Here is an 18,461-nt window from a genome sequence, read left to right as displayed (position 1 = left end):
GTTTTCAGTATTTTGTTATGTTAAGACTTACATTGGTCTTGTCAAGCTCAATATAATTACAGCCACACTATTTATAAAAGGTCATGTGCAAATGTAAAGAGAGAGAGAACATCAAGATAACATTTTCCATTTTCACTTTCATTTCATTTACATTCACAATAATTCATTAGGCATGCAAACCTTAAAACCTTAAAAAACAGTTAAAAAACAGTCTGACATTAAATATTGATTTGGGTTTAAATGGTTTTATTAGGCTATGTGGGAAGAAAGAGAGTGTAGATTGATAGCCTACATGATAGCCGACATGAAAACATTTGACTGAGACAATGATAGCCTACAGTTTATTCTCATTAATATTTGGCCAAAGAATGACACCATTAACCAGTCAAAAGTATTCAGCCCAAATATAACACTGTATAATCTTTTTGTACAAATTAAAAATGTTTGAATCTTTAATAATAATTATTATTTATTTAAATGAATTAATACTTCATTTAAATATAGAAAAAACAACGATGCAAAGATGAAACATAATAAAAAGATGCAACATAATTGTAACATAAAACAATATTCCTTTGCTATCATATTTTTTCATTGCAGATGTTTTCGATACACTGAATAAGTTTTATAAGTTCCTGACAAATGAAAAAACACTTCCAACTGAAAAGAGCTATAAAAAGCTACTTGTGCTTTTTTGCATGTCTTAAGTTTCTTTTTTATTTAAAGAGAAATAACAAAGGCAAAATATTTTTGTCAAGATACTTTACATGAGTATTTTGTTAAAGAAAATGATTCTGAGAATAATACTATATATATATATATATATATATATATATATATATATATATATATATATATATATATATATATATATATATATCAAAGCAAGTGAAAAGAGTCTTGTTAGAAATTGCACAGATTTGGTATAGAGAAATGACCTAAACAGATAAAACTCTGAGTTCATATCTTCACTACACTGAGTGCATTTGCTGGGTGGATTGCGACATCTGCGTTCCCTCTTCAGAAAAAGCCCTTTCAAAAACACGTCTTAGAGAAAGTTTAACTTTGTTCTTAAAATCCTGCCCCATGAAAACATACAGAATGGGGTTCAGGCAGCTGTTGATATACACCAAAGAGATGGCCAATGGACCACTGCCGAAGTTGTTAAAAAAATTGATTTATCTCCGTACCATTTTATTAAGTCCACCATGTGATACGGCAGCCAGCACAGAAAAAATGCCACAATAACAGCCAACATGATGCGAAACGCTCTGCCAGAGCGAAAATGACTGCTGCCTAACTTGCGTGCGATGATTCCATAGCATGATGTGATGCATATGAGAGGTATCAAAAAGCCAAACACAAATCTGATGATACTCAACAATCCAGATGTTGTAGAGTCTTCTTCATCAGCATGAAACGTGCAATGTGTGGTGTTGAAATCCTCATCAGTGAAAGTATGTCTTAATATCATAAAGGGCAAGCTGAGCACCAAAGCCAGAACCCAGGCCACTACACAGGACAGCCGTGCAAGGAACAAATTGCGATGATTTTGAGCCCAAACTGGTGTGATCACCTGGGTGAACCTATCTAGACTAATCAAGTTCAAGGTGAAAACACTGGCAAACATGTTAATAACTACAACAGAGGGGAGAATCTTGCACATGACGGATCCATACGGCCAGTGATGGTCAAGAAGGATCTCAGCCATACTGAACGGTACGGAAAGGCAACACAGGAGGTCAGCTGTCGCTAGATTGAGAAACCATGTTGTATTAACGGTCTTCTTCATCTTCATTCCAGCAATATACACAACAAAGATGTTTCCAGGAACTCCGAGGAGAAACGTCAGGCTGTAGACGACCAGAGAAATCACACTCATAGAATTCCTCACCTCTGGAGACACTGAGTATGTCTTGCTCAGATCAAATTCATTGAAATTGTAATAATCAGCATTCATTTTGTTTAAGTTGTTGACGTAATTGTAATAATCATCATAAGACTCGTTCAGTTTGTTTGTGTTGATGCTGTAGTTGTAATAATCATCATAAGACTCGTTCATTTTGTTTGAGTTGATGCTGTAATTGTAATAATCATCAAAAGACTCATTCATTTTGTTTGAGTTCTTGTCATAATAATTGTAATAATCATCAAAAGACATTTTGCTTGAGTTGATGTTGTCCAAAGTGCTCTGTTTATCCTGTAAATATCATGTATTATTAGTCAAACATTTATTCATTTAGCAGATGCTTCTATCCAAAGTGACTTATAAATGACAAAAATAAGACAATATTCAGTATTATTAAACAATTACATTTATATTTTATTAAATATAATACTCAGCATATTTAATACAAATCAGATACTTATATGTAAAGTTATATGCTCATATAGTTTTAATTGTACTAGTTTTACAGATCAGATATTACTGACTTACAAAACCGTACTCACCTCACCAGCTGCTCTGTACTTGCTAGCGATTCTTCACCCCTTTCACCACTTTAAGGCAGAACCACAGGAAATCCTAAGGAAGGAAGTCCTAATTATTTGATAAAAGGACTACAGAACTTTTAGGGTAATTGCATGAATACATTAACCCATTTGTGCCCAAATTTTTCTGAATGGTTTCATGCATATAGTCGTGTTAATAGTGTCCTATGTGAACATGTTCTGCATTTATTTTCCCCAAGTTTTTTTTTTTTTTTTTCTTTCTTGAAAATCATATTTGAATGTGTGGCAACTATAGTTGCCAGTAGGCAAATATGTTGTATGCATCCCCTCAATGTAAAATTTAAATAAGAGGGGGAAATTTGGGATCTAACTCAAAATAACTGCTTTCAACTGATCAACCTTTATTCATAAACAGATTTATTATGTTTAAAAGTCGAAGAACATTTGATGTGAACACAAAGAATCTGCATCTCTCTTATAATATCTTGAATATGAAAAAACAACAAACAACAAATCCATTTGTTCTAAAGTGGTGGAACATAGTGCAGAACAAAGTGCAGCCATTAAGTTGCCCCAGCAGGGCAATGAAAATAAATAAATAAAAAATAAACAGAATTAAGAAAAACTTACACGAGAAATGGGGGTGGGACAGCAGAGCTGTGGAAAAAATTGCACTCTCATCTCCAATTTTTGACAGATTTATTCATTTTATTCTATTTATAGAGATGTCAGTTAAAGGGTGAAGTTACACTCTTAAAAACAACCCAAAAAGTTGGGTTGAAAATGGACAAACCCAGCAGTTGGGTTAAATGTTTGCCCAACCTGCTGGGCAGATTAATTTAACTCAACAATTATTTAAAAATGACTGTATTGCTCACTTAAAATGAACCCAAAGTATGTTGGAAATTAACCTTTATTTAATGTTTTATAAATGAACATTTATTAGTAAGTGTAATGAACAATAATTAATCAATAAACATTTATTAAATTGCTTATTAATAAATGTTCACCTTTTGACCTGATAAATGTTCACCAACTCTAGTAATTATGTGTCGGATTTTTAATTTCCAACTTATTTTGGGTTCATTTTAAGCCAATAAATATAGTCATTTTTAAACAATAGTTGAGTTAAATAAAACTGCTCAGCAGGTTGGACAAACATTTAACCCAACCACTGGGTTTGTTCATTTTGAACCCAACTTGGGTTGTTTTTAACCCAGCATTTTTTAGAGTGTATGTTTTAGGTGGAATATTATGAAAGCAAGAAACACTAAACAAGACCAATAACCTTGATTTATTAATCTATCCACAGCATACCCCATTTGGCCATGATATATAATTTGCCCACCAGCAACTATAGTTGCCGCTTGCCTTCGACTTTTGACTAAGTGTGCCAAAAACTATAGACCTATTGTAAGATTTGTCTGAAAGTTTATTAAAGTATCACTCCACAATACAATAGCAAAATATATAAGTATAGTATTTTTATGTTACATTAATCAGTGTCTAGCACACCTTCCTAAGGGAATGGACCAGAAGACAATTTCTAAATGATTTAGACAGAATTTAAAGAAGTTTCAGATCTATACTTGTGCTCTTTTTATTTAAGTTATTTTGCCATTAATGTAAATAAACGTGCAAACAATATACTCCCAGCTAACAGGGAACGTTCCCAGAACATTCACTAACGTTCTTTAAAAGTTGTGTGAATGTTAGTACAAAACGTTATTAAAATAATGTTTTTGGAACGTTCTTATAACGTTTATAGAAAACGTTCTGGGAACAACGTTCTTGGAACATCTTTAGGACGTTATTTGTACTTGATGAACGTTCGCATAATGTTGATTGGAAACGTTATTAGAACAACATTCTCAGAACGTCCTTATAACGTTATTAGTATTTTCTTAATGTTATCATGTTATCATAAAACGTTTTGGGAACAACGTTCTTGGAACATCTTTAGGACGTTATTTGTACTTGATGAACGTTCGCATAATGTTGATTGGAAACGTTATTAGAACAACATTCTCAGAACGTCCTTATAACGTTATTGTATTTTCTGAATGTTATCATGTTATCATAAAACGTTTTGGGAACAACGTTCTTGGAACATCCTTAGGACGTTATTTGTACTTGATGAACGTTCGCATAATGTTGATAGAAAACGTTATTAGAACAACATTCTCAGAACGTCCTTATAACGTTATTAGTATTTTCTGAATGTTATCATAATGTTATTATAAAACGTTCTGGGAACAACGTTCTTGGAACATCTTTAGGACGTTATTTGTACTTGAACGTTCGCATAATGTTGATAGAAAACGTTCTAAGAACAACATTCTCAGAACGTCCTTATGTTATTAGTATGTTCTGAATGTTTTCATAATGTTATCATAAAACGTTTTGGGAACAATGTTCTTGGAACATCCTTAGGACGTTATTTGTACTTGATGAACGTTCTCATAATGTTGATAGAAAACGTTCTTAGAACAACATACTCAGAACGTCCATATAATGTTATTAGTATTTATGTTCTCATAATATATCACGCACGGACGTTTCAGGACTCGCATTTTGAGCTGAATGACTCTCAATTCCTGACGCCACTGAATCGAATCTTTTTGGAATCGTTTACTGTCTTGATTCTCGAGTCTGTTCCGGTCTGTTCTTTCCCCTCCCCCACTGCCTCACAGCAGCTCTTCTCTTGCGCGCGCAGCAGCAGAGAGCGTCCGTTATTTTCTGAGGCTGAGAAAACGTAAATGGTAAGCTTGAATTCATAATACTATTTTAAATAACATATATGCCAGAACATAACATCAGAATTTCAAAGTTGTATATTTTTTTATTCTTTTTCCAAACTGTTTATTTTTTAGCCTGACGTTGCGAGCCGTTCGTTCCCGCTCCTGTTCCATTCAAATCTTGCGCGCGCTGACAGGGTCCGGTATTTTCATCATAGAGACATTTACACATAGGATTTACATCACAAGAAGGTAAGTGTGGATCCACAAAAGAATTGTAAATAACATGTTTACACAACACAACATCAAAAGTTTTTCGTTATATAATTTTCTTGCTCTTATGAATTTATTTTGATGTTAAATACATTTACGAACTGTTTCTTTAATACCGCGTGGTATACATGTCGATGCTGATTGGGCTAACATTTTCGACACACCCACCAAACAAGAGAATCTCAAACCCGTTGCACACCGTTTCCAGGAAACGTCGTTCAACCCGGAAACCCGTAGCAAAACGTTGCGCACCGGTTTGAGCTTGAACGACATGAACTTGCCCTGTGTCTCAATCAGCTCCCTAGTTCAGTAGTCAGGGCACTGACCAGGGAGTCGGCCATTTTAAGGGCTGTCTCAATCGCAGAATCCTTCCAGGGCACTGAAACGTTCGCTCCCTGAAAAGTCCCACAATGCACCGTGAAAACCAGGGAGCATCGATGCTCACTATGCTCCCTTAACGGAAGTTCTGAAGCGCGAAACTTGAATCACGTGAGCCAACTCATTACACATAACGATATGCGATAGATGTTTTTAAAAATACTAACCGTTATTTTATTATATTTTAGCATAAACATACATCGCTAGACAGGTAATGAACATAATCTAGCTAACATTTATAATTTATTCACGGCTGAAATGTTGCACGTATATGTAACAAGCAAATAATTAATCATAATGTACTTTAAATAACATTACAAGTAATGTCAGAAAAATATCAGCTCTGTTGTTGTTCATAAATACCAGTAGTGATGTTGTACAATGAGGACATTGTCACGTCGCCGGAAATAGAGTCATAAGTGTCCCAATGTGTAGTGAACCAGCATCTTTTACTGTCCTTATCAGTGCCCGAATTCGTGTACACGATGTACTGATTCACGAGCTCGGGAGCTAGGGAACTGATTGAGACACACCCCCAGTGCCCAAGGAAGTCGACCGGAAGTTGAAGTCGGCCGCGTGCCGCCATCTTGAAGCAGAACTTCACTTGCGTTAGCATCCCATTGACTCCCATTCATTTTGGCGTCACTTTGACAGCGAATAACTTTACATCTGAGGCGTTTAAAGACTCCATTTGTCCATTATTTATTTCTAAAGATACACGACAATGTATAAAGGTCTCCATTACATTCTATGTTACATTATGGCCCCGTAGAAACAGTTTTTGTAAAAATAGGCTAACGATTGCGTCATAACCACTCGACTCTCTGTCGCACAGTAGAGAAATTACCGTACAGACAGGAGGAGAAGCTCGCAGGCAATAGTATGCATTAACTTAATATGGCGTACTGGCGTTACATTTTAAAATACTATACAAAATAATTAATCAGAATACTTACTCCTGCTCACTCACGCCAAAGAACTCCCCGCTCAAGCTCGCCGTCTCTGCAAGATTAACGATGGCAGTTAGCACGCACAGCTACTAGAAGATTTACATCTGTCAGACAGGTTGCTGACGTCATCAAGCTTAGTTTGAGTCTGCGCGTCAGAAACGGAAGTGCTAAAAATCGCTAAAAATGGGCTTCACTTGTCTCAATTGAGTTCCAATGGGGTCGCTGTGTCCATTTCTTTTACTGTCTATGCATGAACCCAAGAGGCGACACTTTGATACTTTTTGGCTAACAGCCACTAGATGGCGCTCCATTATGGGGTGAAAATACTAATTGGACCGTAGAATCCTTCACATCTTACGCACTCAAAATTGGCGAATTTCACTGCCAAATCAGAAGCGCAATAGAACAGTTTTTTTAATTATGTCACCAGTAAATTGGCTTCCACAGTAAATGTTGTATTGTCTTTATATGTTGTGGACAGTTGTGGAATCCAACCATTCATGCATCTGAGGTAACGTAGTTAGCCTTCTTTATTGAGTATTTCCTGTTTATGCAACTTTACACATTTAATAGTAAATTAATAATTAATACATTTAAGATCATCATGTTTGCAGCGAACAATATATTTCAGACCTAGTGGAGTAATAGTACTAATAGTATCTAGGTCTGAATTGAAATAGGCTATATTGTACGTTTTAATGGTTCACACTACAAACATAATGATCTTATAACACATGATGCATTGCTGTGTCCGTTATCACATAATTTACACTTTTGGACACTTTTTGCTTTAACGGACATTAGACAAAACTGCAAAATCAAGCTGTTATATTCGTATATTTATTGTCCAACATTCCCAATTTTTCTGATGCATGTCGTTAATTTAACTCCATATGTTGGTAATAATTCAGTGTTTATAAGCCTTTTAAAGAAATTTAACCCAACTGACTGGGCCGCATTAATGCACGGGCTTACCTGGTCTTAAGCCCAGGGCCCCGGGCTGAGGGAGGGCCCCGGTGATGCCGGAAAAAAAATAACCGCATTTTATAATGGGATGACTGTCCCTTTAACATCGCTTTGCTTTGAATACTTGAGCAAAGTTTTTGTGAAAAAAGTGGAAGACAAACACAAAGTGTGTAAAATAAACTGTAAAAAGGATTTGATGATCACTAGTGATAGTATTTTATTCTGTGTTGTCATCATTCAGGTTGGATTTCAGCTTTAATGTACGTTTTATTTTAACAAAGCAGCTGATATTGCCATAGAAACCAGTGGACTGCCGACTCGCTTTCACCCCAAAATGGCGGAAACGCAGGGCTGCTGCTGGGCGCCGGTGTTTCAATCAAAGAATATACACTAACAAGAAACACCGGCACCCAGCAGCAGCCCTGCGTTTCCGCCATTTTGGGGTGAAAGCGAGTGTTTGGGGTGAATTACGTTTGACCCCATTGTGTGCACACATATACTTTCATATGGCCATTGTAATGTTGCAACAACATATTCCAGTCGATCAGTCCTGGCAAGACGAGCGTACATTGTAAATCCAGCAGCAAGTGAGAAAAAAGTAGGGTTGCCACCCGTCCAGTGAAATACGGAATCGTATTTACAGGCACAATGACCCGTATTTTACATAGGTCCACATTATGCAGCATCCCATGCAAATCACCCCATCCGCATTGTGTGAAGACACGTCCTATTCTGCCCCTGATTGGGTAATACTCGCTGCCATCATTGGTTTGATTGGTTTGTTTCAGGTTCACGAGCCGTGAATCACGGCCAATCAGAGTCAGAGGAGGGCGGGACGCCGCCTCGCCGGTTCTTTTAAAGCCCCGGGTATACTTCACTTTCCGCGCCCGGACACCTCACGCGCATCTTTCAAAGTATACTACACCACAGATGTGCGCGGATGACCGCGTTCGTCACATGCGCAGTACAGCTTTTTTCTATGCTTTACTTGTCATCAACATGACATTCACTGGGCATGATCGGAGAAGAAAAGAAGTGCATCCTTTCCCATATTTTACTTATCCCCCTCCATGAATTTGCCACCTTAAACAAGTCTTTGTACTCTTTAAACATGCATTGTACAAATGTGGTTACTTTCTAATCTCTTCGCACAAACGCTCGTCAAGTTCGCTGTCCATTGTCGTGTTTTTCTCTTTTGAAGCGTGTTGTTTTTAAAACAGTCTTTTCACACTCTTCTTTGACGGCTGAACACTGTGCTCAATGCTGTGCGTATTGCCACCTAGTGGACTCTTCTATAGCCTACTGCTTGCGCATGCGCTGTTGCACACGGACTGTCCGCGTAGGTCTCGAAATTTGGCCTGCACGCGGCCAGGGTGTGCGGAGGCAGGTCCAAAGTTTTCCAACAAACTCTGATGTAATCTGACCTGGCCAAGCACCGTTGCCATGACGATGAGGCAAGTCCCCTGCAAAGACTGCTGATCGTGCCCACGTCTCACGCAACAAAGCACTGGAAACGCAACATTGCAGCTTATATAAGCAGCTTAAATAAAATACACTTTAAAAAATATATAAAAGTTACAATAATCTGTATTGTATGACGTTATTTTACTGTCAATTGTCGAGAGCACATTATTGTGACGCGAGAGCATATCAATGTAATGCGCGAGCGCAAATCTGGACGCGCGCGCTCAAATATACAGTGCTCTCTTATGAACTGCCTCTCCTCTCGCTCAGATATTGCGTGTGCACGCTCAAACTGTTTCCTGCGTGCTCAGACGTGTCCTGCGCGCTCAAACGTGTCCTGCGCGCTCAAACTGCACATGTGCGCTCACGAATCTCTCCGTGCTCTTGCAGAAATTTATTTGCTTTTGGATTAAACACTGTCAAAAGTTATAAACCAATCAGAAGAGACGACTGATCCATGAAAATGCTACATGGAATCTTATTGGCTGAGATTGAACTGCGCCTGGAATTCTTTCGACAAAGATATGTATTTTATTTATTCACAATTTAATAATATTTATCAAATGTAACCTAGTCTAACTGCATCACATTACAGGTCAAACCCCTATTTATCTAAACAAACAAACAAAAAATGTTTCTTAAAGTTATTGTGGTCATACGTTTTGTGTTGAAATTAAAAAAAAAAAAATAGGTAACATTTTACAATAAGGTTTTTATTTGTTAACATTAGTTAATGTATTATCTAACATGAACTAACAATGTGCAGTACATTACTGTAATTATTAATCTTTGTTAAAGTTAAAAATACAGCTGTTTGTTGGTTGTTTACTTCACAGTGCATTTAATAATGTTAACAAATACAACATTTGATTTTAATAACGTATTAGTAAATGTTGAAATTAACATTAACAAATATTAATAAATGCTGAAGAAGAGCAATTCATTATTAGTTAATGTTAACTAATGCAGTTAAATAATGTTAACGCAACCTTATTGTAAAGTATTACCAACAAATATCTTCTGATTTAAGACCGAACAAGATCAGGGTCAAATCGTCATTCCCTTAATACTTAATGTGGAGATCACATATACCACTATAGTCAATTTCTTTTGAGGTCTGGAATTAATGATTCTGATACATCAAATACATTTTAACAGTCACTGGTCACCACCTACTGGCAGAACAGTGTAACAACATTAGTTTCAACATTCATTTAGCTACTTATTTTAATTGCTGAAATCAGTGTATATTCAGACTATAAATTGTTATTGCAATACTTGCATTATTATTTAATGTTTGCAACACAGATGTAGCAATAGTATGTTGTTGAAAACACTTTGTGAAGCTGTTTAAAACATATAGCTTACATGACCACTGCTTTCAGCAGCAATGCAAAAGCAGGTTTAAATATTCTGGTATGATTGTAATTTCAAAAGGTTTAATAGACATAACCGAATCGTTGTCATTTAGGAATAAGATCGCGTTCTTTTGCTTAATCGTGCATACACAAGAGCTTAGGTATTTTTGTATGTCATTTTTATACCAGACCTCAAAAGAAATTGACTATGGTGGTATGTGATCTCCACATTAAGTATTAAGGGAATGACGATTTGACCCTGATCTTGTTCGGTCTTAAATCAGATGTTTGTTGGTAATACTTTACAATAAGGTTGCGTTAACATTATTTAACTGCATTAGTTAACATTAACTAATAATGAATTGCTCTTCTTCAGCATTTATTAATATTTGTTAATGTTAATTTCAACATTTACTAATACGTTATTAAAATCAAATGTTGTATTTGTTAACATTATTAAATGCACTGTGAAGTAAACAACCAACAAACAGCTGTATTTTTAACTTTAACAAAGATTAATAATTACAGTAATGTATTGCACATTGTTAGTTCATGTTAGATAATACATTAACTAATGTTAACAAATAAAAACCTTATTGTAAAATGTTAACACAAAACGTATGACCACAATAACTTTAAGAAACATTTTTTGTTTGTTTGTTTAGATAAATAGGGGTTTGACCTGTAATGTGATGCAGTTAGACTAGGTTACATTTGATAAATATTATTAAATTGTGAATAAATAAAATACATGTCTTTGTCGAAAGAATTCCAGGCGCAGTTCACTCTCAGCCAATAAGATTCCATGTAGCATTTTCATGGATCAGTCGTCTCTTCTGATTGGTTTATAACTTTTGACAGCGTTTAATCCAAAAGCAAATTAATTTCTGCAAGAGCACAGAGAGATTCGTGAGCGCACATGTGCAGTTTGAGCGCGCAGGACACGTTTGAGCATGCAGGAAACAGTTTGAGCGTGCACACGCAATATCTGAGCGAGAGGAGAGGCAGTTCATAAGAGAGCACTGTATATTTGAGCGCGCACGTCCAAATTTGCGTGAAAGCAGAGGAAATCCGCGCGCGAGCGGACAGATTTGCGCTCGCGCATTACATTGATATGCTCTCGCATCACAATAATGTGCTCTCGACAATTGACAGTAAAATAACGCCATAGTATTGCAATCCGTGCCATTCAGCAAGAGCACTGCTCGATTTCACCGAAAGAGAGAGGTATAACCACCATGAAAGCAACAAAGGTTTACCTTCAGTTTTGTTTTAAATTCATTTGTTTTGGCTTTAGCTACATGGTTGTATAGGCCTATGGGTCACATAAATAAAAAGGGTCGTGCTAAAAAAAAGTTTAAAAAACAGTGTAGCGTAGCCTATAGGCCTACCAACCGCAACGCAATAGGTTGCGATCAGATGCCTACAGCGCTTCAGATTTCAGCTTAGTACTTTTGTTTGCTGGGGCAGTGTGAACATGACAGGTTTTTTTCCTCATAGAATTCTTAATCCAACGGCCAACTTGTTCGTTGGTGTTTGTTGGCGTTTGTCACCGCGGTGTGAATTGGCCTTTATACCAACTTGAAGCAGAGCAAAGTGGCACACAGCACAGCAGTGCTCCGTAGATCCACCCTCAGTTCTTTGAAACTTAGATGTGTCATGCACATTATTTCTTTTTCCATACACCAGCAACACTCAATCTTGCTTGTTTACTATAGCAGTTAAAGACAGGAAGGAAACCGGAAACCGGTATGCCGACTTCTGGCGCTAGCGGAAGTTTGTCACTACGCTTGTACACATAGCTTTGTTCATTTTGGCCAGGGGTGCCTGAATGATTTTATCCTACATAGAACTAGCACCCACCCCAACTGACTTTTTCCTGTTCATGCACTTATAACTGCTCCCTGATATGCTTGTGTAGGCGGATGTTGTTGCTGAGCGGCTTTGCTTGGAATGTGCATATTGTTTTCAGAGAAATGAGATTAACGAAAAACGAAGCCTCCCTTTCTTTCCAGTCACGTGAATTCCTCACTTTGGGTGTCGGAATCAGACATTATACAGTAGACACCCTATTAGCTGCTTTGGACTGTTGCTGCGATATGTCAACGAGTCCGCCATATTGTGCGGGGCAAGACTGCGCTGTTAACAAACAAGTAAACGGACGAGCTGTGGTTTTTCAAGCAGCACACGGAGCAGGCATTTTTCTTAATCCCAGTTATGAGCATTATGGGAACGTTGCCCCGCACAATATGGCGGCGCCGTTGACATATGATCCAGTGGCCAATGGGGCGTCTAGTGTTTATTATAATGTCTATGGTTGGAATGTTTTAACACATAGGTTTTCTATCCACCTTATTCCTGACTAGCCTACTGCGTTTCAAATTATTGTTGTTTGGGGAACTTCCATTTAAAAAGACTAAAATTAATCGTTTCAAATCATAAGGTTGCCCTACAAATAAAGCTTATCCGTCAGTTTCACTGAATGAGCTGTCAATTTTTCTTTCTTGTTTTATTTTTTAGACATCATGAGAATAACGTAACGCTTGGTATTTTAACGTAACATGTTATAGCAAGAATATCTATGTAGACCTCTTTTCAGTCGCTGCTTTCTATCCTCGTGATTATTTTCTTTTGTCTCTTTCATTCCACTGTAATAGTATTAAAAAGGACAATATATAATGGACATTTGTGTCTGTTCTCCCGATATAATTTACGATAGGCTATATCCCATTAATAATTCACTGGAATGCATGAAGAATCTCTCGTTTTTCTCCTCAAAGCCTCACGTCTCTTTCCAGGTTTGTTTTCACAGGTAAATACAATTTATTATCTGTAAAAATGACGGAAATCACTTTGAAATAATATCACGCAATGCTGAAGTTCATGAACATTTTTTATAAGGCAACGTATATTACATAATACAGATATATCACTATAGGTTAACCCGTCAGTTATTGCTGTGGAAGAATAGCGCTTTTTGATGGCCTGTTGGTTTGACGTTAGACGTTTAATATTTGCAAATTTAGGGACCGTCTCTAAAGTTACATCCGAAATTGGTATGCACGATTCTACCTTCAATAACATTTGAAGGGAATAATTTACAGTCATAAAACCAACTGTAAAGTTGGTTTCATAATATAAATGTTGGTTTTATTATATAAATGTTCTATTCATAAAACCAACTGTAAAGTGTCCATGTACATGTCAGCTATGATGCACACCTTTTATATTTGCCATCATTTAAGGCTAAATAACATTGACTCTAAATTATTCCCTTCAAATGTTATTGAGCTTTAAATTATGGCATATTTATGTATGAGTGTATATACAGTAGTGAAAAATAGATTTGACAGTTTATTTTAATAAATATAAAAAAAATATAAAGGGAGTGTATCATAGCCGACATGTAGATGAACACTTTACAGTTGGGTTTATGACTGTAAATTATTCCCTTCAAATGTTATTGAAGGTAGAATCGTGCATACCAATTTCGGGTGTAACTTTAAAGACGGTCCTTAAATTTGCGAATATCAAAAGTCTAACTTCAAACTAACTTTATGCCAGTATTCAAATGTCCTTTTAATGTTCGTTGGTTAAAGAGTAGAATAATGTCTTTGTACCCAGTTTAAAAATAAAACGCATTATTGCGTTCATGGGGCAAGTCTTTCACTGACTGTTTACAGCTATCAGTACAGGTCATATTTCCACAGAAATGTTTATCTTGATAGGAAATACCAACTGAATCGGTTCATGCAAGGACAAAATCCATTATGTAACGTACAATATGCAACAGTAAGAATGAGTTTTAACATTTGAATTAATACAGGTTTACAGCTTTTGATTTCAAATGCATTAGTATTGAATTCCACCAGAAGTTTAACAGCATCCTAAATATTCCACCATTAGCCGTAAATCCAGGAATCAGCCGGCGAGAATAAGTTGCCTAATGCAGGGTGCAACAACAAGTTCTAAGAAAGTGTCCTTTTGTCTCCACAAAAACACAAAGCAAATCATAAACAAGGCCAGAGTCTGCAATAAAGTGTTTTCTGGCTGTCATAATAAAGATCTATGAGTAAGTCCAAACTTACACAGAGGTGACAATGTAAGACCCGCTTTCAGTCGTGTCTCCTTTAGTGTCTCCTTTTTTTTTGCATTGCTTGTAATTGGCTGTTGGGATCTGAGAAGGCCTAGGAGTTGTGCTGTCAGCACCACTCTTTCTGGGGCTTGGTGTGTAATTAAAAGGACTTACCCTAGCAGCCACGGCACCACTAGGGGAGCTGTGTTTGCTAAAAAAATGTTTGCTCAAAAAGTTAGTCGAGCTAAATGGTGTGCGTTCAGCAGCTGGGAATTCATGGACCTCTGTGCCAATGTTTGGATTACTTGGTGCAGGCTTGATGTCAGTGACTTTATCAAGAGACTCGCTACTCCTGAGTAAATTCAGATTTGTTTCTGAACCCAGGTGGGCCACAGCTGCATTCTCACTTGCTAGTGGCTGTTTTGAATGTGAGTCCCTGTCACAAGGAAGCCCTTTAATTGATTGACTGTCAATAACATAAGGTGTGTTTGCAAAGAAAGATTAGGTTGACTAATCTGAAATGAAAATATAATTTTGATAAACGACCACAAGTCACAAAATCAAACTTACAGGACAGAAGAAACTCATAATTGTTTTTTCTGACCTAGTTTAGGATCCATGAACAGTGTCTTACTTTTGGAAATGAAAAGCATCCAAAGGTTCTTGGGTAATTCCAGACAGGCTTCTGTTGCTTGTTTTTGCTGCCCTCTAGTGTTTCCTCACTGTCACTTCAGGAAGGTCAGGGTGGATTAGTATACAACATGGGTACAAATCTCCAGGCTTTGGACCTCGTTCAAATCAATGTTAGCGTGCTGCGGTAGAGACAGCTGTAGAGACGAGTGCGGCTTTCTGAGTGTGTAATGAATATATAGATTGTTGGTACAGATGAACCGCAACAGGCTTCAAAGCCAAGGGTTTATTAATACAGGCGCCAAACTCTGATCAAATACCTGGAGAAGCTACTTTGAACCTGCAGTTTGCTGTGTTAAAAGTCATAATTTACAGCAGTGGCAACATTGTTATGAAAAAACTGTTAATTACACAACAACTCTACCTCAAAGACCAGAAAGGGAAAATGCTAATTAAAAGTTCACTCTAAAAAATGCTGGAGTTAAAAACAACCCAAGTTGGGTTGAAAGTGGACAATCCCAGTGATTGGGTTGTTTTGACCAATGTACTGGGCAGTTTTATTTAACTCAACTATTGTTTAAAAATGACTATATGGCTGGCTTAAAATTAACCCAAAAGACACACAATTAATAGAGGCAACAGTAATAATCAAAAGGTGAACATTTATTAATAAGCAATAAAAACATTTTAATTTTTATTGCTTAATAAACATGTTAACTTCCAACTGTATTCCGAGCAATACAGTCATTTTTAAACAATAGTTGAGTTGAATAAAACTACCCATTTGTGGGTCAAATGGGTCAAACATTTAACCCAACTGCTAAGTCAAAACAACCCAATCGCTGGGTTTGTCAATTTTTTAACCCAGCATTTTTTTAGAGTGTATATATATCAGACTCGCCAATGTAAAGTCTATGTGAGAATACAGCAGTAAAGCGCTTTTATCATAAAGACTCAATGTTTTCCTTCAGGTTACGTGAAGAGTGGGTCCAGAGGCTTCAATTCCGGAACCAACACGTGATCGAGACCATGAGAGAGGAACAAATAAGAAGAGCTCAGAGGATTCAAGAGATTTTAAGATTTTAGACGTCAGCATGAAAACTAAAAGCACTTCTCTAAAGCATTTTACATTCATTATACAAAAGCTGTCACTGGAACGGGACCCTTTAAAAAGGTTCTAATATTTACACTTTTGTTATATACTTTTGATGTACTAATAATATGCACTCTTTTGGTACAAAGATATACCTTTTGAAAGGGTACCACCCCAGTGACAGCTTTTACCTTTAATCTGAGATTTATATCTATAAAAGTCAGTCTATTTCTTTAACTTAACTAAATAGTTTTCTGATGTAGTGTTTGAGTCAGAAAGATGCTGTTGCAGACATGTAGGCTTAAAACTTGCGTGAAGTTGGCCCCCCACCCAACGCAAAATGTCTGCAAAATAGTCTCAATCGTTTGTGCTGGTTTGTGCCGTAAAAATTTTCGTTTCTGCTGCTTCAGTTTTTTAGGTATTAAAATAATATTTATAGGTCATTCTGAGGTCACCCAGCCCCCCACATGTTCTAAATTCACCGAAAATAGTCTCAAATGTTTGTGCTGGTTTGTGCCGGTAAAAGTTTCGTTTGTGCCGCTTTCGATTTTAAAATATTAGACTTTGAATTATAGGCGATGACGTCACTCAGCCCCCCCACATGCTCCAAATTCGCCCAAAATAGTCTCGTTTGTTTGTGCTCCGTTTGTGCTGGTGAAATTTCCGTTTGTGCTGCTTGTGCTGGTTTTTAAAATATGAAAATAACTTTTATAGGTCATTCTGAGGTCACCCAGCCCCCCACATGTTCCAAATTCACCAAAAATAGTCTCAAACGTTTGTTTCGTTTGTGCTGCTTTCGATTTTAAAATATTAGACTTTGAATTATAGGCGATGACGTCACTCAGCCCCCCACATGCTCCAAATTCACCCAAAATAGTCTCGTTTGTTTGTGCTCCGTTTGTGCTGGTGAAATTTCCATTTGTGCTGCTTTGGTTTTTAAAATATTAAAAGAATTGGGTATTCATTCTCAGGTCCCTCAGCCCCCCACATGCTCCAAATTTGCTCAAAATAGTCTCAAACGTTTGTGCTTCATTTGTGCTGGTAAAAGTTTCGTTTGTGCTGCTTCGTTTTTTTAGATATGTCTATTAAAATAATATTTATAAAATCTCAGGTCAATCAGCCCCCCACATGCTCCAAATTCACCACAAACAGTCGCAATCGTTTGTGCCGATAAACGTTTCATTTGTGCTGCCTCGCTTTATAAATATTAGACATTGATTGCATTGAAATGAATGACACTGAACGGCTGCAAATGCAAATCGCATAAGAGCATATTATAGTGACTATTAGGCTATATACCAAAGCATAGACATTTAACAGAAATAGTAGGAGCAATGTGATTTCAAATTAAAAGTAAAATAAAATTAAACGAATGCCTATATTTGTTTTTTCGATTTGGTTTAGTTAGACAATTAAATAAGTCGTTTTTTCTTGACGTAGGCTAATTAAATGAAGGAATTACACGGACCGATGCAGCTTTTTTGATGCAACAACTTTCCGTTTCTGACACGCGCTTGTCACTGAAAAGGAGGAAAGCAAACAGAGACTTAATTTGAAAACTTTTATCGGCACAAACGATTGCGACCGTTTGTGGTGAATTTGGAGCATGTGAGGGGCTGATTGACCTGAGATTTTATAAATATTCTTTTAATAGATATATCTAAAAAACAAAGCAGCACAAACGGAGCACAAACGATTGAGACTATTTTGCAGACGTTTTGCGTTGGGTGGGGGGCCAACTTCACGCAGGTACCATACCACTAAATGTGATCTTTCCTTCCAGCATCTGTCTTTCATATAAGGCTCATAGGGTTACATAATACATTCTTAACGATTTTTATTTTTATTAAAATGTAAGTATAATTATCATATTTTCACTGTGTAGTTTTTTTTTTGCTTTTACTGAGAAAGAGCACATGCATAATGTCATGGTCGCTCGCTTTCTGTTCAATTCTGTTATAACATTTCCCTCTTTGAAAATAAGCTTGCTCTTTCTGACATCATATGAGATTTGAAGTCAAACACGTGTAAGTTTTCAGTATTTCGTTATGTTAAGACTTACATTGGTCTTGTCAAGCTCAATAT

General features: G+C 36.7%; 1 long non-coding RNA gene and 1 pseudogene across 1 annotated transcript; one reads left to right on the top strand and one right to left on the bottom strand.

Annotated features, from left to right (window-relative positions):
* Positions 1-866: 866 nt before the first annotated feature.
* LOC125262457 lies at positions 867-14,742 on the bottom strand (annotated as a pseudogene).
* Positions 5,132-18,192, top strand: LOC125262459. Its single transcript, XR_007183564.1, has 3 exons — positions 5,132-5,213; positions 5,325-5,441; positions 16,255-18,192. It is a non-coding gene; the product is annotated as an uncharacterized LOC125262459 (long non-coding RNA).
* The last annotated feature ends 269 nt before the right edge of the window (positions 18,193-18,461 follow it).

Source organism: Megalobrama amblycephala, linkage group LG2 (assembly GCF_018812025.1).
Source record: "Megalobrama amblycephala isolate DHTTF-2021 linkage group LG2, ASM1881202v1, whole genome shotgun sequence".
In the NCBI taxonomy this organism is placed as follows: domain Eukaryota; kingdom Metazoa; phylum Chordata; class Actinopteri; order Cypriniformes; family Xenocyprididae; genus Megalobrama; species Megalobrama amblycephala.
Note: the sequence above shows the minus strand (reverse complement) of the source record. Positions and strands in the feature narration are given on the sequence as shown.